The sequence below is a fragment of the Condylura cristata genome, unplaced genomic scaffold (assembly GCF_000260355.1).
Source record: "Condylura cristata isolate star-nosed mole 26May11 unplaced genomic scaffold, ConCri1.0 scaffold00006, whole genome shotgun sequence".
NCBI lineage: Eukaryota > Metazoa > Chordata > Mammalia > Eulipotyphla > Talpidae > Condylura > Condylura cristata.
The window spans coordinates 46,695,289-46,721,053 of NW_004567107.1; the positions used below are offsets into that span (position 1 = coordinate 46,695,289).

At 35.1% G+C, this 25,765-nt stretch overlaps 1 protein-coding gene across 3 annotated transcripts in view; it reads right to left on the minus strand.

Moving 5' to 3' along the window:
• The window catches only part of PTPRD (protein tyrosine phosphatase, receptor type, D), a 1,952,036-nt gene that overhangs the window by 1,490,302 nt on the left and 435,969 nt on the right, over positions 1-25,765 (minus strand). The window lies entirely within an intron of this gene.

The window sequence follows — 25,765 nt, forward strand, 5'->3', positions numbered from 1 at the left end:
TGATGACGGACTGAGTAACGAGGTATCTGATAATATTTCCATGGCAATGTTACCAGCAGTTGATAAAGCCAGGCCTCTAGGGTCCAATTTTCTGAAACTCATGAGGAAAAATAGAAGCTGGAAAATGAACTACCTGGTTATATATATATATATATTTTTTTTCATTGTTGCAAGGAGACTATTTTTGAGAATGATTGTGACAGGAATAAAAAGACAAGGACAAGCAGCCCCAAACTGTCAAAATCCAAGCAATCTTACAGCTAGTTTTCTGATATATGCCAATGACTTATACCAGCAAGAAAAAAAAAAATGAAGAAAAGTTTCTTTTCTGAAAGATGATGTCAACAACATATCTAGGGATGATGTCAACATATTGGGTAAAGGATAATGTAAGTAGTATAGTTTGTTATTTGTCTGTTTCTCGATCAGATTAAATTTCCCCTTTAGAAGGTCAGAACACCCTGTTACAAACCTTTCATTAACTAATTAATGACCCACAGTTGAAAAACAAGCTCATGCAATGCTTCTTCACCTATAGCATTATGCGCAATTATTAAGGACCTCCTATAATCTAGACTGTGTGTTTTTGTTTTATAGAACTTAGATTTTAATTACTCACAATGACTTTCTGAGATTATTGCCATTGTTTCCATTTTAGAGGATGAGATAATTATTTGAGCCTTATGTTTAACATAGCAGGGCTGTTGCATCACAGTGCTTTTATATCTGCTTAATTCTAAGGTGAATGGGATTTGCATATTGGGAACAGCTGACTCCCCCTCCCAACTGATCACTTAATCATTCAATAAGTAGCCTACAGTGATTGGGAGAGTAAATCTGAGGAATAAAAAACATTTTTTAAAGTGTAAGTTAAAAAAAATAAGAAGAAAGATTATTTACTTGAGATTGTTTATCTTTTTAATGGGGAGATGCGTAAGTTTGTCTCAACTTGTCAAACAAATTAAGGTCAACCAGTAGATCTGTCTTGAAGCCATACTGTGTCTTTCTCTATCTGAATCATTTCTGACTCTGACGCTAAGTTCACATATGTTGCTGATAGTAGGATTTCATGTTTTTCATGGCTAAATATTGTTCCATCACACATATATTTACATCTTTATCCATTCATTATTGGTCAGCATTTAGTTTTTTCTACTAGCTATTTCAAATAATGCTGCAATGAACTGGTGGTGTATAGATCCGTTTCAACTAGTGCTTTTGCATTTTTTCTGATAAGTAACTGGAGTGGAATACCTACTCACAATTATGTTAAATTGTGTTAAATATGTGGTATTTATGCATGATGGAACAATATTTAGCTATGAAAAATATGAAATCCTGCCATCTGCAGAATGTGTGAATCTAGAGTCAGAAACTATTCAGATGGAGAAAGACACAGTATGATTTCACTCATATGTGGCACATAGAGAAATGAAACAATGATCTAAATAAAATTAAACATATAGACTTTATGACAAAATTAGCAACTATTCAAAGAAAATCTATAGAAATTGAGTCAAAGTGGTCAAATGTACGGTAAGGGATAGAATTGGCCTTTCGTGGTAAATACACTGTAGTTCATAGGGATGTTGGGTTACACTGAAAATAATTGAAGCTTATATAATGTTATAATGCACCATTACTTCAATTAAAAAAATAATGGTGAGTAAATAACAGTGTGGGCAGAGCAATGACTATACAGGTACTCCTCAAGAGAAGATGACATCAGATATCTCCTTTTGTACTAAATCTCTTGCCTACTTTGGAAATTGACCAGCAGTTCACTTTCAGAATGACCAGCCGTGATGGCTTAACTTGCTGCCGGAATAGCAGGTCATAGCTGAGTTCCCAGGTTAACTCAAAGCCTGTTTTTGACATAGCAGCCTCGTTTTTTTTTTTTTTTTATGCATGCAAATAATACAAATTTTATTATTTATATACAGATATCTATGTACTTGCCAAAACAATGGATATAGCATTTTGCAGATTCATCCAAAAATATACCATTCAACCAACACTCATATCACTCTTGCATTAAGTCCTACATATCGGCACTGGGAATTTCTTTAAATGAGAAAATGAAGGCCACTGCTTTCCAGGAAAAACAAATTTAGTCTGAAATAGAACAGATACACAGTTGTTTTACAACTGTGATAAATCCTAGATCCATAAAGAGGATGATCAACCCTATCCTCATTGTAGAGCAGGCAGATTCTCAGATAAAGCTAATTTTTTTGAATCCAAAATCTAAAAGTCACAACAAGGGAACAGGAAAGCTAAAGTTAAAGAAAATGCAAATAAGCTGAATTTCAACATTTTCATGAGCCAAAAGATAATTTAATTACAAGTAAAAACCAGAACAATGATTCTCAAACATTTCCCTTCTTGCCTCCTCCTGGCATTCCCAAGGTGGCCTAATTTCTCTTAAAAAAATTCCCATCAATGTACCTAGCATAGATCAGCATAGTCTCCTTCTAAGCCACGTAGCTTATTTTCAAAGCTGGAAAGTATGAGGGATGTTTGCCAAAAGAGGCAATTCATTCTGCTCAAACACTGGAAGGGTAGTCTCTGCCCTTGCTAGTTTAGCGAGACGCTGACAGTCAATGTCCCTTTACTCTCAATACCTGTTTTTGTCCAATTAAACCTTTAGAAACTGACTCTTCTGTAATGACTTGATATTACAAATCTGCTTTGCTGCTGTAAAAAGGTTCTTCAACATAGGCAGCTACAGTTTAATATCTGAAAATATCATTCCCTTCTTGGGCCCTGGTAATCACATTAATACAAGTGGTAGTGGTAGAATTGAGAATTAAATCAGGTAGAAATAGGTCATAACATATAACATGCTTGCTAAAAAGGAACCTTAGGAAATATTTTTGCAGACGATCTGTTTTTTGCAATTATCAAAACATGAATTTCTAATAGATTACTTTTTGTCCTCTAGCTGTCCAAAAGATTGTAGGTAGAAAATGAATTTGGCAGTGTAGACCTAGGGAGGCTGTGCTGTGCAGTGACCTAGAGATCAGTTTTAGAGTGGTGCTGCTAGCCTTCCAGTGCTAACTTATCTTTATTTTGCCCTTAACAGTCCTATCTTCGATATCTGCTGTAGAATGAGGTCTTTGATAATAGCTGTACCTACTTCAGGTATTGGAGGTATTTATACATGTAAAGCTCATAATGCTTGACCTACTGCAAACATCCAAAAGTGTTAGTTATATTTACAACTTCTGTAACTGATTGCCCTTTTCTTAAAATGTTTCATCATGCACTGAGCTTCATGCCCTCAATTTTTTTCTGAAATATAAAGAATATACAACTAGTGGAGGAAAGCATTTTCATTAGAGACCTCCAGATCTGGCTTTGGAATTAGGATGTCCTAGACTTAGATTCATGCCCTTGGCAAAAAAATATATAACCTTTCTGTTTGTTGATCTCTCTTAAAATGTCTTTTTGGGGCCATTGTACAACTAAATGAAATCATTTTATCAAATGTTGCTCAATACTTGACAATTCCATCTACCACCTCTATATATTTCACATTTAAGGATTTTTTTTTTTTTCAGTCATAAGGTAGGGACAACTACAACTACCCAGCCAGGGATAGGTTTGGAATAACTACAATTGATTTTGGGTGCAAGCTAGCAGGCAGTTTAAAAGAGGATTTTCATAGCCAAAATTTCAAGCATACATTATTTTTTCCCCTATATGAGAGGAGAGAGAGAAGGCAGGAAAATGAACTTGGAATGAAGAAATCTACATGCAACAATTTAATTTTCCTCCCAGGAAGGAGAAATGGCAAAGGACATTTTTGGAGAAGATACAAATATACAAATTCAAGAGCTCTGTTATAATGTTTTTGTGAGGGAGGCTACATATTAGGAATAAGGAAATGGAAACTGTTTTCAGTACTTTTCAGAAAAACTCATTTGTTCTCCACAACCACCCTCTGAAAAATATGTGGTTATTGTCCTTATTTTATAATCGAGGAAACTGAAGGAAAGAGCAACTTTGCCAGGTCCACACCAGATCCCTGGTTCCTGTCTCTCTGTACTCGCCATCTCCACTCTAAGCTCCTTCTGCACAGACACAGATCCCTTGTGACAAATGCTGATCAATAACTCAAATAACAATTTTGAATTCAAAAAATCAAAAGGCGCCCATGAGAGACTTCCCATTAAAGAGAGTGGGATAGTATTTTCCAAACTTAGCCAGTGTTAATGATCACCTGGTGTGCTTTTTAAACATACAGATTCCAGATAATCCCCAGGCCCAGAGAAACAGTCCCCAAGGAGCAGTTGGGAACAGCTATGTTTGACAAGTGCTCCCAAGTGATTATTCTTATCAGAAAAGTTTGGAAGACAGTTAAGTATAACGAGTAATGAAACTATCTTGATAACATGCTTCTCAAACTTTTATATTCACATGAATCTCTTGGATATCACACTAAAGTTCAGCTTGAGGCCTGTGTTTCTGATTTCTGAGAGGTTATGCCAATGCTAATGCTCATGACCGCATGTTAGGTCACTGCCTTGAGGCAATGACTCAGCTCTCTGGAACCTGGGGTTTACTAATTCTTAGCCATAACCTTAGCCTTTCATTAAATAAAGTAATCACAGATCATGTGCACAAATGCAAGTTCTAGTGTCTATACACAGAGATTTTTGAAAGGACAGTTATTAGGAAAAAAAATTGTTTTTTCTTTAACAAGTAATCCCAAGTGATTTGATTCTGATGCAGACAGCCTCAACTCCGCTTTCCATTGATAAACACCAAAAATGCTGCAGGAATAAAAGCACTCTAAAGGTGGAAAGAACCACAGTGTGCCATTATAGAAGTCATTCAATCCCCTGGTTTTATCACCCATAAACTGGAGAGAATAATATGTGCCTTTATAGAGTTGTTAGGATAAAATGAGATAAGACATGAAAGCAAAGAACAGCTGAGCCACCCTATTCAAGGGGTCAAAGGAAATAGGATATGGATCCAGCAAAGAACCACTTTCAGCCAAAGCAGTAGAAAAGCTTTCCTATATTTTCCTGATTCTTAGGCTATAAAGGCAATTTATAAAATCACTGCATTCACTCTATCCACTTACTAGCTATGCGGGACTTGATATACCTGTCATTATAAAATGATAGCGCCTTTTTCTTTCTCTCTCTATTCTTCTGTCTTGAACACTTACTCGTGTGTATGTGTAGAGCAAGACATATGAAATATATAGATATGAAATATACATATATGCATACATAGTTAAATTTTATAGATTTCTTGAGACTTTAAAGACACATGTAATATAGATAACCTTTAAAACAATGCTAATGTAGTTCCTAAAATATGACATTTTAACAACACCTTTTTAATAATGCATGTTCTTAAATGTTAAGCTGATTCATATGTTATATTCCCAACTTTTAAATTTCAACTTCTTCTTAGAATATCAATAAGGACATGGAAAGATACAGAATTTTATTGTATAATTTTCTAAGGAATTATGATCATCTAATATTATTACGGTCTTAACCTTGCTTGAAAGTTTATTGCTTTTTTAAAGGGAGAGGGTCTTCAGAGTCTTTCTGAGACCATGTTTTATTGGATTTAAAAAAAAAAAAACTCCAAAGTACTATCTTTCATTGCCCGTGGCAAGGACAAGGCGTAGGTCGAAGGCTATTACAGAAGCAGTAAAAATATGTGGATTAAAAAGTAAAGTCACACTCTATTTCCTTTGTATATCTAGGTGTTTTAAAGTGTCATCTAATTCTATACAGATAACACAAGTATGAAAATCATAAATAAGTGAGTATACTTTCCATATATTTAATGTTACATGTGTAACAGAATTCATTAGTAACATGCTTGGTTGTCATATGCATTTATTGAATTTTATGAGTTATTATGTGAAGTATGAAAGGTCACCAAGTAAATTATAGATATTTCCTCTAATATTTAAGTTGTCATAGATATCTTTAAAGTAATTTATCCATAATTTTTTTCAAACTTACAGTTGTAATACACATATTATTACATTTTAATGAATTACATAATCTATTATCAAAAAAATGCTATAAGGTTTATTTTGTACACTCATACATTGAAACTTTACCTGTATTATGGAACATTAAAACATCCTACTTAAAAGCTCATAAGCTTGACCAAAGGAATTCATGACACACAAATGACTAAAAGCAACCGATTTGGCCCTCCCTGGTGGCGCAGCAGGTTAAAACACAGCACTAAGAAACTAAAGCCACTTCCGCATGAGTTCGATCCCGCCTGCCCTGGAGGTGACCACATGGCGTGGCAGACCTCTCCTGACCCGCCTGCTGCTCCCCTCAGCAGTGTACTTTGTCGATCTGCCTGTTCTGCTCCCCACTCTGTCTCTGGTGAATCCTCTCACTCTCCACATCTCTGGCCTGTACCCCAGTTCCGTATGAATACATAAATAAAATCTTTAAAAAAAAAAAAAAAGCAACCGATTTAAGGTAGGGTCAGGTCAAAACACTTCTCTTGCAAACTCTCCATTTTTTCTGGATTTCACTAAGAGTGAAGTTCTTGTCCTTTGATTTCCATTTGTACTGGCTAGTCCCTTTGTCTATGATTATTTCCCCTTAGATATAATCATGATGTGCTCACTCACTCTCTTCTAGAATGTTTTCTTCATCACATTATTATATGTATTAGAGAGACTCAATTTGTGAAATGAAAGAATGATATATAAAAGTAAATCATGATTTCAGTATAGATGTCTCTATAATGGCAGGTGAACCTGTTTTTACAAATGTTAAATGAAGAACCTGAGAAACTAGATAGAAAGTTGATGCTATTTATCATATTTGTTGACTAAGAGTATCTATCAAAGATATATTAATTTCCTAAAATTTGCCACAATCAGAAACTTGGTAGCTTAAACAGCTACTTATCCTTTCATGGTCTGGCGGACAGACACCACTAAAACTTCATACTAAAGAGGAAAAAAGTACAGGAAGTATCTTATAATAGATGTAACAGTTGTGTTTCACCCTATGTAGATCAGAGATTTTCAATGGCAATGACTAGGGAAGCGATGGTTAAATTAGAGGTAAAGTACTCAATGACTACAGAAACTTCTTTTTTAAAAAACAAAATTATTTATTTGTGTATACAGAATTGGGGTGCAGGCCGAGGTACAGGGGCAGTGAGAGGATTTACCAGAGACAGCAGAACAGCAAAACAGGCCGTATGAGGAAGTACACTGCTGAGGGGAACAGTGAGCAAGTCAGGAGAGGTCTGCCGTGCCGTGTGGGTCACCTCTGGGACAGGGATTGAACTCATGCCAAAGTGGATTTATTTTCTTAGTATTGTACTTTAACCCACTGTGCCACCAGGGTGGGCACGAGTATTCTTTAAATTTAATAAATTAATGTTCTCAGAAATATGTGACTTTGTTAATATGGTTCATCAGTATATTTTAGTTTAGACCATAACTAGGATTTGATGTTGTTTCTCAGGGAAAACATTTTGAGGATGTTTTTTACAAACTGCAGGACAACAAGGAAGGGATGAATCTCACTATATGCCATATTAAAAACAGATGAAGGAAGAAGAAATGGTTAGCCTGATGAAAACACTCTGAATGTAAACAGAATTCATATTAAAACAACTGACCCATAGACTATGGTAAATAGTAAAATAAAACCAAACAAATCAGACGACCAAAGCAAGAAGTGAAAGTTACAATAGGCAAAATTAGAGTACCAAGTAAGAAATACCTTGTAAGTACAAGAAATGTTGAGCAGTGAAATGTACTATTTGGTCAGACATTGAATTTCCATAATAGAAATAACTACTCTTTGTTGAAGTGCTTGGTATTGAGCTAGCTGCTTTTCTCCACTATTGCAATCAATCTCAACAATAACCCTACAAGGCAGAGGTTATTGTCTCCATTTCCTAGAAGAGGAAATGTAAGTGATTTGCCCATGGTCAAACAACTATAGATTCTAAACTTATTATTTTAACCACATTTATCTCATTGGACTTCTATGGTACATTGGATTGAACACATCTGTTACAAGTCTTTTAAAAGGAGAGCATGCATTTAGAGTGCTCTGTATATGACTCCTAAAGTTAATACATGAAAAACTGTTTAGAACAATTTTGGTATGAATTGTTAACTAAAATGAGTTGAGTGTTTAAAAGGATAGTTGTTGAAGAGAGAATTTTTTATATCATGAAGATATTTTTGTGGGGGGAGATCATGTTCAAGATAACAGACAAGATCCTGGAAACATCTCCTCTCCAAAGACACACCAAAGCTGCATCTATATTAGAAGAAATGCACTTGAAAAAAAAAAAAAAAACAAAAAACAACCTGACATCATAAGGAAATGTACTTTCACAACGAAAAGTGAGTGACAGAAATTATCAGAGGGGCAGTAGAGTCTGAGATACACTCTTGTCCAAAATGCTGCTCCGAAACTGTGAACCAAGGCAGGAGGTCTATCAAGGACTGAAGTTTTTACTTCCACTTCAGATGCCCCAATATTAGAGAAATGTGTTGCAGTGGGAATAGAAAACCAAGAGGCATTCATCCTATTGGAGAACAATAGGAACTTGGAGAGCAGAGATCCTGGGTATGACCACAAAAGGAACAAGTGAATGAGGGGTGCAGAGACCAAGTTAAAACTTGCTTTTTTAAAAAAAACTAAAACCTGGCAAGAAACAAGAATGAGGGCAAGGCTGTCAATAGACAGACACTACTAGATATATTATCTATGTGTTGTTTTGTCTGTCTAGCACCTGCATGGGCAAATGTCATACTGAATGAAATCAAATAAGGTACCTGGATCAGAGGTGAAACATCCCACTCCTCTAACATTCGGTGTTTTTGCTCTACAATGGCTCATGAGTTTCAGTCTCCATGACTGGTAATGAGGCATCAGTGTATACAATAGAAAACCCAGATCCAGGCCAAATCCCAAGTCTATACTCTAATTTTTTTTTTAAAGATTTATTTATTTGTGCATACAGAACTGGGGTACAGGCCAGAGGCTCAGGGGCGGTGAGAGGCTTCACCAGAGACAGAGTGGGGAGCAGAACAGGCAGATATACAAAGTACACTGCTGAGGGGAACAGCGGGCGGGCCAGGAGAGGTCTGCCACACCATGTGGTCACCTCCGGGGCAGGCGGGAATCGAACTCATGAGGAAGTGACTTTAGCTTCTCAGTGCTGTGCTTTAACCCGCTGCGCCACCAGGGAGGGCCATATACTCTAAATTTTTTAAATCTAACACAAGCCTACTGGCTTATGGTTGAGATAGTCATTAAATCAAATCCATACAAATAAAAACAGTATCAAACAAAATGAAGAAACAGGAATTTACTTCAGGTTATGAGTCTAAATGAAATTCTGGGAAGAAATCTTAAAAAAGAAATAGAATTAAGTAAACTACTGATAGATTTCAAATGAATAGTCTTACAATGCTCAGTGAAGTTAGGAATAGAATGGAAATATAAAAATGAGAACTACAACAAAGGCAGAGAAAATATGATAAAGATCCATAAATAAATAAAACACAATAATTGAACTGCAATAGAGAAACTCAAGAGCTGATTTTATGAAACAGGGAAGGACTGGTAATTTGGAAGATCCATTAATTATATAATGGATGAATTAATCAACACAACTTTCTCTTATCTATAGGAAACCCATTTATGCTCAAAGATAAACTTGAACTAAAAACTTGAACTAAAAAGTTGGAAAACTATCTTACAAGTAAATGGGTCTCTGAAAAAGGAAGTGGCAGTCATGTTTATATCAGCAAAAAGACTTTCAGCTAAAAGAAGCTATCAGTAGATAGGAATACACACACACAAACATATATGTCTATATATGCATATATGCATGCATGTACACATATAGGGATACAATATTATGTTATTATATTACTAGTTAAGGATAAATGCATTCCTTAACCTAACAAAAGACATTTATGACAAAACTAACATACTTAATTCTCTAAGGCAAGAAAATAATGTTCATTCTAACCACTTTTATTCAGCATAATACTGGAAGTCCTAGATATGTCAATATGGAAAAAAAGGAATCTAAATGTAAAAGGAGTAGAAAAATTAGTACCATTTATAGATGACATGATAATATAAATGGAGAAGCTTAAAGGCTTTATTTAAAAATTAGAAATAATAAAACAGTACAGTAAGGTGTCAGATTACATGTCACTATTGAAAAATAGTGTTGTTTCTTTACACCAACATTGAATCAAGAACATAATCTAAGTATACAATAATGAGTACTTAATTAATAGGTAGGTAATTACGAATAAACTTAACATGTTTGGTTATAAAATATCTGTACACTGAAAATGAAGACAGCATTAAATAGAAGATGACAAAAAATAATGTAAAGATGCTTGTACTCATGGATTGAAATAATGAATATTGTTAAAATGACTATCTTACCCAAGCTGGATGTATATGCAATGTAATCCCTATCAAATTTCCAGTGAAAATAGAATAGACAGTACTAAAGTTTGCATGGAACCACAAATGCCCCCAAATAGACAAAGCAATACTGAGGGAAAAAATATATAGATATCATGCATTCCAACTTCACCCTACACTAAAAACTAAAAATAATCAAAATAATATGGCATTGGAATAAACTAGATGCTCAGGCAGTAGAATAGAATTGAGAACCAAAAATAAACATTTTACCAAGGAGAAATCAAGAGCACACAAAAGAGAAATGAAATTCTCTTCAACAAATGGCTTTAGGAAGACTGGACAGATATGCAAAAGAATAAAATCAGATCACTGTTTCACACAATATACACAAATTCAAAACTGATTAAAAAGACTTGGATGTAAAAATAGTAACACATGGAAGAAAGCACTAGGGATGCATTCCATGGTATTCACTTTGGAGATATCTTTGAGGACACAGCTTCAACTCAATGGAAACAAAATAAAAATAAACAAGCAGACTACTTCAACAAAAATGTTTCTACACAGAGAAAGAAACAATGATTGAAATGATGGATATATCACTGAATGGGAAAAATATATTTGCATACCATATGTCCAAATTGAAGGTTAACATCTAAGACATAAAAAGTCATGTAATTCAGGCCCTCCCTGGTGACGTAGCGGGTTAAAGCACAGCACTAAGAAGCTAAAGCCACTTCCACATGAGTTTGATTCCCGCCTGCCCCGGAGGTGACCACATGGCGCAGCAGACCTCTCCTGGCCCTGCAGACCTCTCCTGGCCCGTCCGCTGCTCCCCTCAGTAGTGTACTTTGTAGATCCGCCTGTTCTGCACCCCACTCTGTCTCTGGTGAATCCTCTCACCCTCCGCATCTCTGGCCTGTACCCCAGTTCCATATGAATAAATAAATAAATTTAAAAAAAAGTCATATAATTCAACAATAAAATATACCAGAAAGTATGTTTACTTTTAAACATAAAAAGGAGAAGTGCTAAATAGAAACTTCTACAACAATGACATATAAATACACACTTAGGTACACAAAAATGTTTATCATTACTTAGTAGGAAAATGCAAATTAAAACCACAACATATCACCCTACATGTATGAGACTGGTCTACATCAAAAAGTCCAGAAAGAACAGATGTTGGAAATATGTGAAGAAAAAGGAACCCTAGTATACAGTCAGCAGGAATATAAATTTGTGCAGCTTTTATTAAAAAGTGTTGTTTCCTCAGACATTAAATCTGTTTTACCATATGATCCAGATATCCCACTTCTATGTATATACCTAAAATATATAAAAACACAAATGCAAAGAGATATATGCTGTTTGCTGCCACACTAATTACAGTGGCCATGATAAGGGAACAGCTTAAGTGTCTATAGATTTAGGAGTGATAACAAGATATGTGGTACATGAATACTACTCAGTTATACTAAAAAAACAAGAAAGATGAAAACTTGCCACTTGTGACAACATGAATGGATCTTGAGGTCACACTATGTAAAATAGTCCAGAGGAAAGAAGACAAATGCCAGATTTTTTTTTTAAGATTTTATGTATTTATTCATACAGAACTGGGGTACAGGCCAGAGATGTGGGGGTAAGAGGATTCACCAAAGACAGAGTGAGGTACAGAACAGGCAGATCCACGAGGTACACTGCTGAGGGGAGCAGCGGGTCAGGAGTGGTCTGCCACGACATGTGGTCACCTCCGGGGCAGGAGGGGATGGAACTCATGTGGAAGTGGTTTTAGCTTCTTAATGCTGTGCTCTAACCCTCTGCACCACCAGGGAGGGCCCCAAATGCCAGATGATTTTATTCAGATGTTGAGCATAAAGGATCAAAGCAAAGGAACAAACAAAACAAAACCCAAATAATCCTCTGAATTTTGAGTGAAAACTGAGGTTTACTAAGGGGAAGGTAAGGGTGGGAGCAGAAATTAAGACAGTTGCCAGTGAAATATTGTAGAAAGTTATTGGTACTTTGGTGGTGGGCATGTCGTGATAACAGACATTTCAAGAGCTCCTAAAGCATACCGCGATGGAAGTCAATTTGCCTTACTAGAAAAGGACAAAAATAATATTCTACTTAACTAATTATAGAGGGATCCTATAAGACAGTACAAATGGTTCTAGGGAGAATTTAAAAAGTCACACACACAAACACATGCATACCTTAACAATGTCAAATGAATTTACAAATAGATGCAAAACTGATATGTTCCGTATGGAGAAAAGATCAAGTATATTTTGCTAGAACAAAATTCATTAGCATGGCTATGGTAAATAAGCATTTGAATTGCCTTTATCAACAAAGTACAGCTACTACACAATAGTGTCATATTGTGAGAAGTGCCAGAGATCTTTTAGTATCAGAATCCTAGGAAGACATGTTTAGTAATTATCTAATTTTCCTTTGAAGACACACAAAGACCTATTTCAAAGTCTTTTATAATGTTTCCTTCAAGTGTTTATTATAATTGTATAAGATTAAAATAGTAGATTAGAAACTTAGATCTGTTTAGAATGAAAGAGGAATCAGCACTAAGCTACACAAACTCTCTAGAGATATTGTAATGTTGCATAGAAAAAAAAAGGGAGACTGACATTTAGTGCTAACATTTTTATAACAAATAATTATTGTGTATCTTCTGTATGTCAGATTTTATGACTTTATGTTGTTATGGATAAAATTTCTATTACTCAAAAATAATAACTCAACAGCAATAGTAATAACAAGATCAATAATTATGCTATTGCAGGCTAGTTGAATAGTTATTGAAAGCCAAGTACTTATTATAAAATTTATTTTATTTTTTTAACACACACTACTATTACTATTATTAAGTAACATTGTCATCCCCATATTATTGGTGAGGATATTGAGGATTTGAGAGTTCAATTAATTAGCCACAGTGACATAACTAATAATATTCCACTTTGTTTCTCCAAATGCAAAGTCTGTCATAATTACTGTACCAGTAAAGTGGTAAAGGTCATAATGTGAATACACTTTGAAGTATACCTATTAGAATGCAAAATCATTCCTTTATGATAGCCATAGATAGCATAAAGACTCATATTAAACGTTTAATTTTATTTAGAAAAGTTCTTGTAGCTTGAAATAACCATTACAAAGAAAAAAAAATGACAGTCTATAACCAAATGTGATATTTCTTCAGAAAGTCTATTAAAGCCAATGAGGGCCCTCCCTGGTGGTGCAACTGTTAAAGTACAACACTGTGAAGCTCTCTGCAGCCACTATAGCATGAGTTGGACCCCTAGCTGGGAAAGTGACCCACATGGTGAAAGACCTACTGCTCCCCTCAACAGTGCATTTCAATCAGTCTGCCTGTTCTGTTTCCTACACTGCCTCTGGTGAATCCTCTCACCACCCCCCTCTGGCCTATAACCAGATTGTTGTATGCATAAATAAATAAATCTCTTTAAAAAGCCAATTATTGAACTATAATTGGAGGACTTTCTCTGGATCACTTAAAGAATAATTCCAGACCAAATATTAAGCCCTTCCCCCCAGTCCTGCCACTTTCTTCTTTCTCCTTCCAAAGTAATGGTTCCCAAGTTTCTAAGAGAAAAGGAAAAAGGAGAGTATTTGGATAGAGATAGAAGAGACAAACAAAATAGATTTCTAACTTTTGTCCATATTTGATATAATAAATTCCATTGCTTTTTTAAAAGATTTTATTTATTTATGCATACAGGACAAGCATATTGACCAAAGATGTAGAGGGTAAGAAGATTCACCAGAGTAGGGAATGGAACAGGTGGATTGACTGAAATACACTTATGAGAAGAGCAGCAGGTGGGTCAGGAGAGGTCTGCTGCACCATATGGATCACCCCCTTGGTCACGGATCTAAGTCGGGCTTACCTGGCTGCAGATAGCTCAGTGTGCTGAGGTTTAACCCCTTGTTCCACCAGAGTGGGCCTTGATTGTTTTTTACTGAAAAGTGGGAATGCAGGTTTGTGTTATGGTTTGTACTAAATTATTATGAAATGTCAATTGTATTTTAAAAGATTGTAATATTATTGATTAATCTCATTGCCAGCCTGTACAACAGCATATATAAACATTTGGATTTTCAATGATAATTCAACCCAACTTCTGACTTAATGATTAAATATGCCAAATTCACACAGATTACATTTTAAATTATATTCTTTGGAAGGTGGCAGTAATGCAGATAATCCTAAATACTGAATGATTCTAATATCATTTAGAGTTGGCATGGAATGCATTTTGACTTTTAAGCAGACTTACTTTCTAATTATATTTGGTTTAAGCTAAAATTAAAATAGACAAATATTATTAATAAGAAAGTGGCACAACCAAAAATAGTATGGTTGATATGGTGGCTATAACTGTACCACTAACAACAATATAATATTAACAAGAGACTTAAGAAGGAAAAAGTCCATTCAAGAATGTCCAAATTATGATATCAGATAGTTAATTTTAACTTGCCATTAACTCTAATCTTGCTGTTATTGTCTGACTGTAAACAGCTTCTATTTTTCCTTTATTCAAATATGTGTGTATTTGTGTGTATCATTTCCAAGTATACATACTCTTCTAAATCCGGTACCCTGTTAAGCAATAATTTTACAACATGAGTATTGAGTCTCTCTAAGCATTTAAAATCAACCCAAAGTAGGTGCCCTACTGACTACAGAAGACACTACAGATTTTTTTTTTCCTCTCTAGCCACAAAGATTGAGAGAGAAACATGGCATTCTCTGCTACCTTCTCCTAAAACAGGCTCAATCAGATTTTGAACCTCATGCCATGACCTTGTTAGAACATTAACTCAATACAACAAAATATACAGATAAACCACACACTGAATATATTTCTGTAATATCTGGTTATGACTTTGGCAGTTTGTGTACCTAAAAGTACAAGCTCTGTCCTAATTAGTTCCTATTTATTTTTAAATTTCTGCTCAAAATAACAAAAATTGTGATGGTCTAGAATTGAGGTATAGGGGGAAAACATAAAGTTAAGACCTGTCCTGCAAACATAATGCTAATTGTTAATATGGCTATTAAATAGTGACTATTATTGTTGCTGCTGTAATCATGGATGACTGTCACTATTATTTATTATTTGTCATGCATATAATCTGTGCCAGACATCATGCTAATGACTCATTTTTTCAATGTCCTTCCTTTTATTAAAAAAAAAAAAGAGTTCATATATTTTGTGATTTAAAAATGGATTGAGTTGAAATGTAGAAGTAACTTAAGAATAAATAGAGTTTTTGTTTTGGAAAACTCCTTGTCTTGTAAAGGGGAAGGGTACAGTTCCAATGGGATAGTTTGAGATAAGGATGTTAAATAATTCTACATACTAGAGAAAACAAATTGTAGAGATTTTTTTTTCTAGGAGGTATAGATGTCCCTGGAATTGAGAGATAAGGACAAGAATAAATAAGTAGCAGAGAAGGAAGTTTAGAGTGCAGAGAGAAGATAATGAAACAAACTTCAGGGTCTCTCATCTATAAGCACTCCTTCAACGGCCTGGGTTCAAATCTGCACACATAAACATGTATGGTTTTCTTACAAAGACATATATGACTTACATGAGTTTCAGGTATCAGAAAACCTGGAAATGACACTGCCAGAGATATATTTTGGTTTCCAAATAAAGGTCACAAGCTTTTCTAATATTCTGTTTTGATTTGGTGCCGGGTCTGTTCAGGCTAGTCTTCATTAGTTCTTAAGCATTGATAACAGGTGTTCACAGTAGCCCCAACCTATTTTGTACTTAGTGTTATTATAATCATTGGGTTACAAAATTTTCAACGCCTCATGAAGTGAGTCTGTCAAAATAATGTGTGCAATCAAAATTAGTTTTATTCAAATAGATCTAAAACTTAACAGATGTCAAAGGGTGACCAAAAAAAAGGTATTTATTAAAGTTTGACTAAGAACAATAGCACATTTATAAAAGGCTGGAATGTTATGAACAACAGCTAAATATGTCTTTTTCTCTAAGATAACAAGCTCAACTGGAAAGTATCTTTGCATATACAACACAGAGTATCATTCGAAACCTGGTTAGCACGGGAGACATTTTGACTTCAATTAAATTATTAGTGAGGAAATTAATTTCTCTAGATCATACTTAAAATTTTTGCATCTGGGCCCTCCCTGGTGGTACAACATTTCAAAGCACAGCACCAAGAAGCTAAAACCACTTCAGCGTGAGTTCGATCCTCACCATGGAGATGAACCACATGGTGAGGCAGGCCTCTCCTGACCTGCCCACTGTTCCCCTCAGCAGTGTGTATTTCATGGCTTGGCCTTTTCTCCTCCCTACTCTGTCTCTGGTGAATCTTCTCACAGCCCCTGCAACTCTGGCCTGTGTCCTAGCTCTGTATGCATAAACAAATAAATCTTAAAAAAACTTTTTTTTTTTTCTGCATCTGATCCACAGATGTAGTTGCAAGAAGAGAGAAAGGCCATACTACACTAAGTATTTTTCCTAGGAAAAAAGAGTCCAAGAAATAGCCTTAAACCTCACTTGCCAAATCATGACTTCAGTCACACTGACACTATCCCATTAGCCACCCATCATCACCTGTCTGCTGGCTCACCAGAAGGTCAGCAGACCAGCTGTAAGTGGTACCTGAGGTTGGAAAGAATTCTTTGCCAAAAACAGCCTGAAAGTAGCAGTTGTCCATGACTGGTGACAAGGATCAAGCAGGCAGGTTTGTCCTTACACAAGTTTCTTGTTAACAAATATGTTTGCTTAAGTTGGACATTTTCTGATAGGGTTTTCTGCAAATTACCTACAGGAAGAAGATTTTTGGTCACCTGAGCACAACAGAATTCAAACACCTGGTCTGGCCAAGTATAATAAAAAGACAGACACTTAAGGCAAGAGCAAAGGCACATCCCATAGCAGAAGTTCTAGTCAAAGTGAAAGTTGCCCCTTGGAAAGGGCTGTTAAGAAAGCATACATTGGGAATTGAAATTACAGACACTCCTTCCTCTACTTTAAATTTGTCTCATGGATGTAGGCCACCCTTAGTTGTAACAGAGTTTAATTATAAAAGCAATCTGTATGAGTGGTATACTAGTATGTGTGTTTGTGAGACAAAGAAGCATTTCAAGTTGTCTAGACAATTTACACATTTCAAATTGTCAATTTGTTCTTTTGTACTTTGACATGCAATGATGTCTATAGTCTAAATTACAAAACATAACATTTTATTTAATTTTTCTTTCGATATAGAGGAACAAGTGAAGGGCTGTCCTAGAAGGCAGCCATGGATGCATCCCCAGACTTCACTGTCAGTTACTCTCTCTGATTACCACACCTGTCACTCACATAATGTCTTGTTATATGACTGTTGGCAAAAATTGCCTTTGGTAAATAATACACCAATTCTTGGTTTTAAGAAGATAAGAGCATAATGTGTGCAGATCAAGAAAAGAGCGTTCTTATTTTTGAAAATAAACTATGTAGGTAAAGGAAAATGGCCACAGCTAAAATGGTAAATATATTTTCCATAGAAAATGAAATTTATGGTGCAAGGCTCTGAATTATTGTCTATGTTGTACATTAGTTCTAAATGGTTAAACTGTTGGGTGCACTGACTGAAAAATTACTTACACTGTATATAATGTTGTTTCCATAAACCAAAGCAATATAGAATTAAGTGGTGCATGTTTGGGACCTGACTAATAACCATGATACTAGAAGACATATATTCTTAAAAACAACTTACCAAGTGGCATAGGTGTTGAACTACCACATTTGAACATGGGGTGGAAATCCTAGAAGGAAGGTTTGTGTTCTGTTATTATTACACATTCAGAGGTACCCATGCTACCTTTAGAGAGCTGGTCAAGTTTATTTGAGACCTATTTACTCATTTGAGAAACAAAGGAGTCTCCTTTTGATGGAAAGGATCAGCAACACCTGATCAAAGCACAAGCATTGATTGCAATTTATCTTAAAGGAGTTTTGGATAGGCTTCTTACTGAGCCTTTGTAACTACAGTTTCAAGCTTAAGGTAGGACTCTTAAAAAAATAGTCACAGAAAAATATAATGCAGAATTCAGTCATGATTCATGTCATGCTACAAATGGAATTTTTTAATATAACATATAACACAAATTAGAAGTTATTGTCTAAATGATTACTCCCATATATAACAAGAAATAACTCATATATTTAGTAAATTGAATAAGTATTTCTTTATACAGTATTGTCACAGTATATTTTGTGCCAGAAAGTATTATTCCTGAAAGCAATGTATACTACACTGCAATTGTATACGTACATGCAATGTATACTTACAGAGGTTTGTGGGAAAATTCAGTACAGCACATAAGCTCATTCCCTTCACATTTTTTTTCTTTTATCTCAGTTGAGCACAAGTTCTGAATTGGAAATGTTTCTTGCATAGTTTTTCAAAATTTTGATACCAGTTACTTGGTCCAGAATTTAGAGATCTTTGTACTTCATTAGACCAAACTATATGAATCAATTTATTGTCGCCAATTTTTTCAAGATTTACTCATATATGCATATAAGAATTGGGGTACAGGCAAGAGGTGCATATAAGAATTGGGGTACAGGCAAGAGGTGCATATAAGAATTGGGGTACAGGCAAGAGGTGCAGGGAGAGTGTGCAGATCCACCAGAGACTAGTGGGGAACAGAACAGGTGAATTGACTGAAATACACTGCTGAGGTGAGCAGTGGATGAAAGAGGAGAGATCTGTTGCACCATGTGGGTCACCTCTCTGGCCAGTAATCTGGACTGCAACTCATGCTGCATTGGCTGACAGCTTGGCAGCACTGAGATTCAACTCCTTGTGCCACCAGGGAGATCCCCAATTTTGTATAGATAATTGTTCTCACTGGTGTGCTTCTAAACCAAGAATCAAGTCTTACTCTTTTATATTTCTCATTTTACAGGTTGTATGTCACTTAGTTTTTATGAACAACACCAACTACAGTTTTTATAAAGAAAAAGTTAATGTAGCAGCTCAGATAATCAAAACATTTTGACAGAGAACTGGCATATGAAAACTTAACTTTTTACCTGTTCTGATAGTTGTTTACCCATACAAGCCTGACTAGACTGTACAAATAATGAGATTTATAGTGAACATCTGCCTTCCTTCTGAAATTCTAGAATTTTGGCAATTGTGCACAGACAGAAATTGACTGTGCAACTACCCACCAAGTGCTCATAAACTCCATGTACCAAGTGGATATTCTTGGGTAGAAACACTTGTATGTGCTACATTGATTAATTTCTGAGGGGAGCACATTCAGACTAACAAATTCAAGAAAGCATATAAAACATGCACATGAATTCTTATACAGTAGTCTGATATGTCTCTCTCCCTCATTGGCCCAATTTTGTGTTCTCTTCTAATGAAAAAAAAAAAAAAACATTAACCATGAGTACAGCTATATACTGATCCCTAAAAGTCATAGTAAAGCATGGAACCTTGGTGATATGGGCCCACTGGCTAACAAAAGTGCTGTAAGAGTCCTGACACACAGACCTCTGTATTGAGTGCAATTCTCATGTCTGTAATTAACCGCAAGACATTTCTTCTTAGCTATTTTGCCATTATCTAAAATTAACTTGATGAATGAAAATCCACCTTTACTTTAAATACCAACACTTCACAATTCTACAAATGCTATTACTATTCATTAGCCAACTACTGTCAAATTATTACTACAATATTTGATAGCAAGAGAGATTTATAATAAGGAATGCAGATAATGAAATCCAAAATTCCACCCAAGCTTTATATGTAAAACCTAGTATATTAATTTAGTGAATTTAGGCAAGTAGGGCACAGCTTGACATGGAGTGGTAACCTAATACATTGCATTTACTTATTAATTAACAATATTAATCATGGTGTTATCATTGCTTCTTTCCACTACCATCTTACTGTACAAACTTTACAACTTGCATTAGTAGTCATTAAATTCCTTTTCCTCACTGGAGCCATCTCTGGATTTTTTCAAACTCTGCTCCAGAGAACTCTAAAATTTTCTGTGACTCTCACAGGGATCAGTGAGGAGTAGAATGGTTATTATCAAATCTGGTGACAATCTGAAAAGTTCTCTTTTTTAATGGAATATATACATTACATTTCTGTTTGACATTAATTTGGAGAAATGCTTTTGAAGGTAGAACACATTTTTAACACATTAGAGCTATCTATCTTTTGATTCATATCTGATCTCCTTAAAAGTGGAAAATCACATGCATATAAGAGATGAGAACCATGGGTCATACACCATACCAAAAACAAAATCAAAACTCAAAATGGATTAAAGGCTTAGATGTAAGACCTAAAACTATAAAAAGTGTAGAAGAAAACATAGGCAAACCACTACATGTTACTGACTTCAATAATATCTTTGTGGATTTGTCTCTAACAGCAAGTTGATATTAAAAAGACAACAAATGGGATGACAGAGAACTACAGAGTTTGCACACAGAGAAAAAATGTTTCATTAAAAAACAAGACACCTATTAAATAAGAGAAAATAATTGCATACCATACATCTGACAAGGGGATGATGTCCAACGTCTACAAAGAACTTATGAAATTAAATATAAAGAAAGCAAAGAATCCATTCAAAATATAGGGAGAAGAGCAAAAGAGACACTTTCCAAAGAAGACATACATAAGACAAACAGGCACATAAAAATAAGCTCATCAGTATTCATCTTCAGGGAAATGCAAACCAAAATCACAAAGAGATGCTATGAGATTGGCACGCATAAAAAAAATGTCTAGAAACAGGGCTCTCCCTGTGGTGGTGCAATGGGTTAAAGCACCGTAATATGAAGTTCTCTGCAAGAATTTGATCCCTGGCCAGGGAGCTGACCCATGTGGCAATGGCAGACCTCTCCTGCCTCGCCCACTGTTCCCCTCTGCAGTGTACTTTGTAAATCTTCTGTTCTGTTCTGCTCCCCACTCTTTTTCTGGCGAATCCTCTCACCACCCCTACACCTCTGGCCTTTACCTCAGGTTTGTAAGCATAAATAAATCTGTACCAAAAAAAAGTCTAGAAACAAATGTTGGTGAGAGTGTGGAGGTCGAGATACCCTTCTACACTGTTGGTGGGAATGTAGACTGGTCCAGCTCCTGTGGAAAACATTACAGAAACGGCTAAAAACTGTAAAAGTTAATATACCACATGATTCAACAGTTCCAATCCTAGTGACCTACCTGAAGAAGATAAAAACACTAACTTAAAGGGATAGATTTACCCCTTTGCTCACTGTAGCAAAGTTTGCAAGAGCCAAGTTATGAAAACAGCCTAAGTGCCAAAGGACAGGTGAGTAGATTAAGAAGATATGGTAGATACACACAATGGAGTACCGTTCAGCTACAGAGAGATGGACACTTCAAATCCTGACAATCTGGATGGGATATAGGTGTTCATGATAAGCAAAGTTAGCCAAAAGTGAAAAAAAAAAATGCCCTAAGGTTTCAGTCATATATGAAAGAGAGAGAAACAAAATAAAGGGTCCAACTAAACAAACCCTAAAGCTCTGACTGTATAATTGACAATATGAGAGTGAGCAAGATAAGAATAGAGCAGAGGGGAGGGAGCCCAATGGAGTATGGTGTAGGATTACAGGTACTTTGTGGTAGACATACCCCTGAAGACATATAAAACTACTCTCCTATATCATATGCAGTAATGTAAACCAATATTACCACTAAAAATATACAAGCTACTCTTATCCCCCTTTTGATCCCAATTTTCACTATAATGCTCTTTTTGATTCCTTTATAAGATTTATCTGTTATGGTAAAAATGATTTGTTCACTGGGACATGTTATGGTTTGAATTGTATCCCCTAGAAATCGTATATGCTGAAATTCTAACCCACAATATCTCACAATGTGAATTTATTTGGTAATATGGAAGTTTCAGATAGAATTAGTTAAGATTGGGTCATTCTTAGATTAGAGTGAAACCCTTAATCCAAAATGAATGGCATCCTTATAAAAAGGAGAAATTTGGACATAGATGTGAACACAGAGGAAATGCCATGTGTAGATGAAGGCAGAAGCACCTGAAATAAAGCAGAAGTTAAGGAATTCCATAGATTCCAGCAAATCACCAGAAGTTAGGAGAGCAGCATGGGACCAATGTCTCAATTGCAGCCCTTAAAATAAACCAATTCGCTACCTCTTTAATTTCAGTTTTCTCACCGCTTGAATTATGGGATAGTGAATAAACAGTGTTTAAGCTATCCAGTGTTTTAGCTAGGATTACCACCATAGTCTATGAACATAATAAGCACTTTTCATCTCCAAACTTTTGTTCCTCCTGATTAGAGAGTCCCACCACTTAACAATCAGCCCCAAATTTTCATCCTCCTCAAACTGTTTTTCAGCTGCTTTAGATCTTGGCAAACTTTAATTTTTTTGAACCATCTAATAGCACTTAATAATTCACTTGGAACACATCATATGATACTTTATTGATTACTTGAAAATAAAAGCCAGACTTTCAATTTAATGCTATATATTAAAAATAAAACTGAATTAGAGTATAATTGTGGCCATTATCATCAACTCAGGATATCTATAGTATTCAGAGTGCACAAATTGTCTTTGGGCACAAATTGGTACATGAAGATAAAGAAATCACTACTGTCAACAAAGGTAGAGAAATGTTTTCTATTATTATGAAAAATCTATTTAAGCGCTTTTGATATGAATTGAGAGAATGGATCTTTCTGTTTCTTGTTTCTTGTACATGGACTTAAAAGCCTACTATTTTGATGATATCCATACTGCATTGTTTATGGATTATTTTTTGCTGTACTAGTGCAAAAGAACCTAATTATCTATAATGCACTGACCTCTCAAAAGTCCATGCACACTAATGGCAGGTACAGATAATTCAGGCGCATTTCAAGAATGCATTCTTCAATCATTAAACATTTTTAGTTCCCTTCTTAATGTCTTCAATGACCTTTAATTTTGGAGTCTAATACCTTATTTTTCCCTGCTGTTCCTACTGACTTCTGTAAAACAACTGGCATCATTAGCTACACCTCAAATTATGGCCTCCCTTGCTTTTGTTTGCTCTTTTCTTCCCTGGTTTTCTTCTTACTTATCAAGTGTTTCCTCTTATTTACCTTTTATTGGTTTGTCCTCTATCATCTACCATATCACCCTTTCTCAAAGATTTAATTAAATGCTAATAATACCTACATGTGTACCTCTGATTCCAAATTTGCGTTAGACATACATTCTTATTAGTTTCTGAGTTGATACAAGAGTTGGATCATCAAAAATATTGTTCTGTTATCAGCAGAGGAATCTGTTTTCATGTATAATTTCACTGGAGCATGCACCCCAATATACTATCTTTAATCAGCTAAATTGGCTATATTTTGACAGTTTATAAATTATCATCAATAATTATTTTTTGCTAGGTTAAAAGTTCTTCATCACAGAAAATACATATTAAAAGATATTGATAATAAAAATCAGGATGTGTGATCTTTTTAGGAATAAAAACCAAAAAGTTTTTAAAAAGTCTCTCCTTTTAAAGTATGCTTTTTTATTATATTCATTAACAAATAATATTGTTGAATATTAATTTAAAATGAATACACTTAAAGCTGAATTTTGATCTGGTTTTTGATATTTATATGGACATTTTTAGAGATCAAAGACACTCAATGTTTTCATTCCATTTAAGTCTATTGTTGGATGAGCATTTAAAGCCTATATAAATTGACCCAAATCTAAATGCCAGTGTTTTCTACTAGGCCATATAACTTGAGCTCAGCTATTCAATAGCTATTTTAAACAGTTGAGTTTCCTATTCAGTGTTTATAATTCAATTTCATGTTTCTTCCACATGAAATTACATCCTTCTGGTTTGTTCATACCACCACAAATCTTTTCTTTTTCTTTTTTTTTTAATTTTAGCATAAAGTCCACTTCATCAACATCTCCCAATTAGAATAGGACTGGTTTACCCTCTTTGAGTAGCAGTCGTAGCAGTCTGATTTACATATTACTCACTGGAATTACATTTTACTGTTTAATTGTGGGTTTCTTGAGGTCAAGTATAAATGTCTAGCTGACATTACCAAACAGAGAGCATAAAAAATAGGCATGACATAAATATTCGTAGAGCTCTGCTGCCTTTGATTGCAAAGATCTGTCCTCTGTGTTGCAAAATAGGAGAAATATTGATTACAAATAAGAAATAATAATTTTTAGTTGACAGAAATAGTACAAGTAACCAACAGCAAAAATACCAACAACAATAGGTATTACACTGAAGACAAAGCTGAAAAAAAAAATGGCACTTCAGAGAGAAGATAGATCATCTTGTTTAGAGCCAAATCACATGTAAGGCAGGCAGAGAAGCTGGAAATGAAAATTGAAGCAGTCTGAGAAACAAGACTCCTAGACCTTCTTTTATAAAGAATTGTACAAAGTAGGTCAGCACTTCTTAGAGAAAGGGAGACTGAGAGCATAGAACATTAAGGAAAGAAAGAAAAGAATAGATACTTTAAGCCCCATAAGCTGGCACTGAATGCAAAAAAAAAAAAGGAAGCAAGAGGTGATAGTAATGTCAAGCCGCACAAAATAAGAACAAGAATTGCATTTGTTGGAAGCTAGGTTGCTGAGAAGGTCAGCAGAAGACTTGCTAAGCTTTTTTTTTGGAGAGGAAAGAGAGTGGGAATAAAGCAGATCTCTAAGTAAAACAATTGCTGTGCTTTCATTTCAGTCATCTGGTAATAATATCTAATAGCGTTTAAACAGCCAAAGCTCGGAGGTAAAGGATAACTGGGCTCATCTCCAAATTCTGTCCCGTTGGAGCCTGATGGCCGAGCCAAACTTGCTTATGCATCAATTCCTTCCCTGTACAACAGCAGCAGTAGCACTACTTATTTCTGGACATTTTTTAAAGACAAAATCTGATAGCCTTTAGCACAACACCTGTATTGTATTCAATAAATATTATTTATTTATTACCTATTATTGTCCATTTTTTAAAAAAGTTTATGTTTCAAAAATTCTAGGAAGGTTATCCTGTCCCCAAATTCAGAACTGAAACCCACATACTTAGGTTGCTGTTATACATGAAACATAGCTTTGTAACTCCACATAAAAAGGATTTTACTTATTAGGGATTTTCCTCATGAGCCAACAACCTTCATAACTGCAAATGTGATATACAATCAACTAGAAATGTTTCTGTCAAGGAGTTTCTTGTA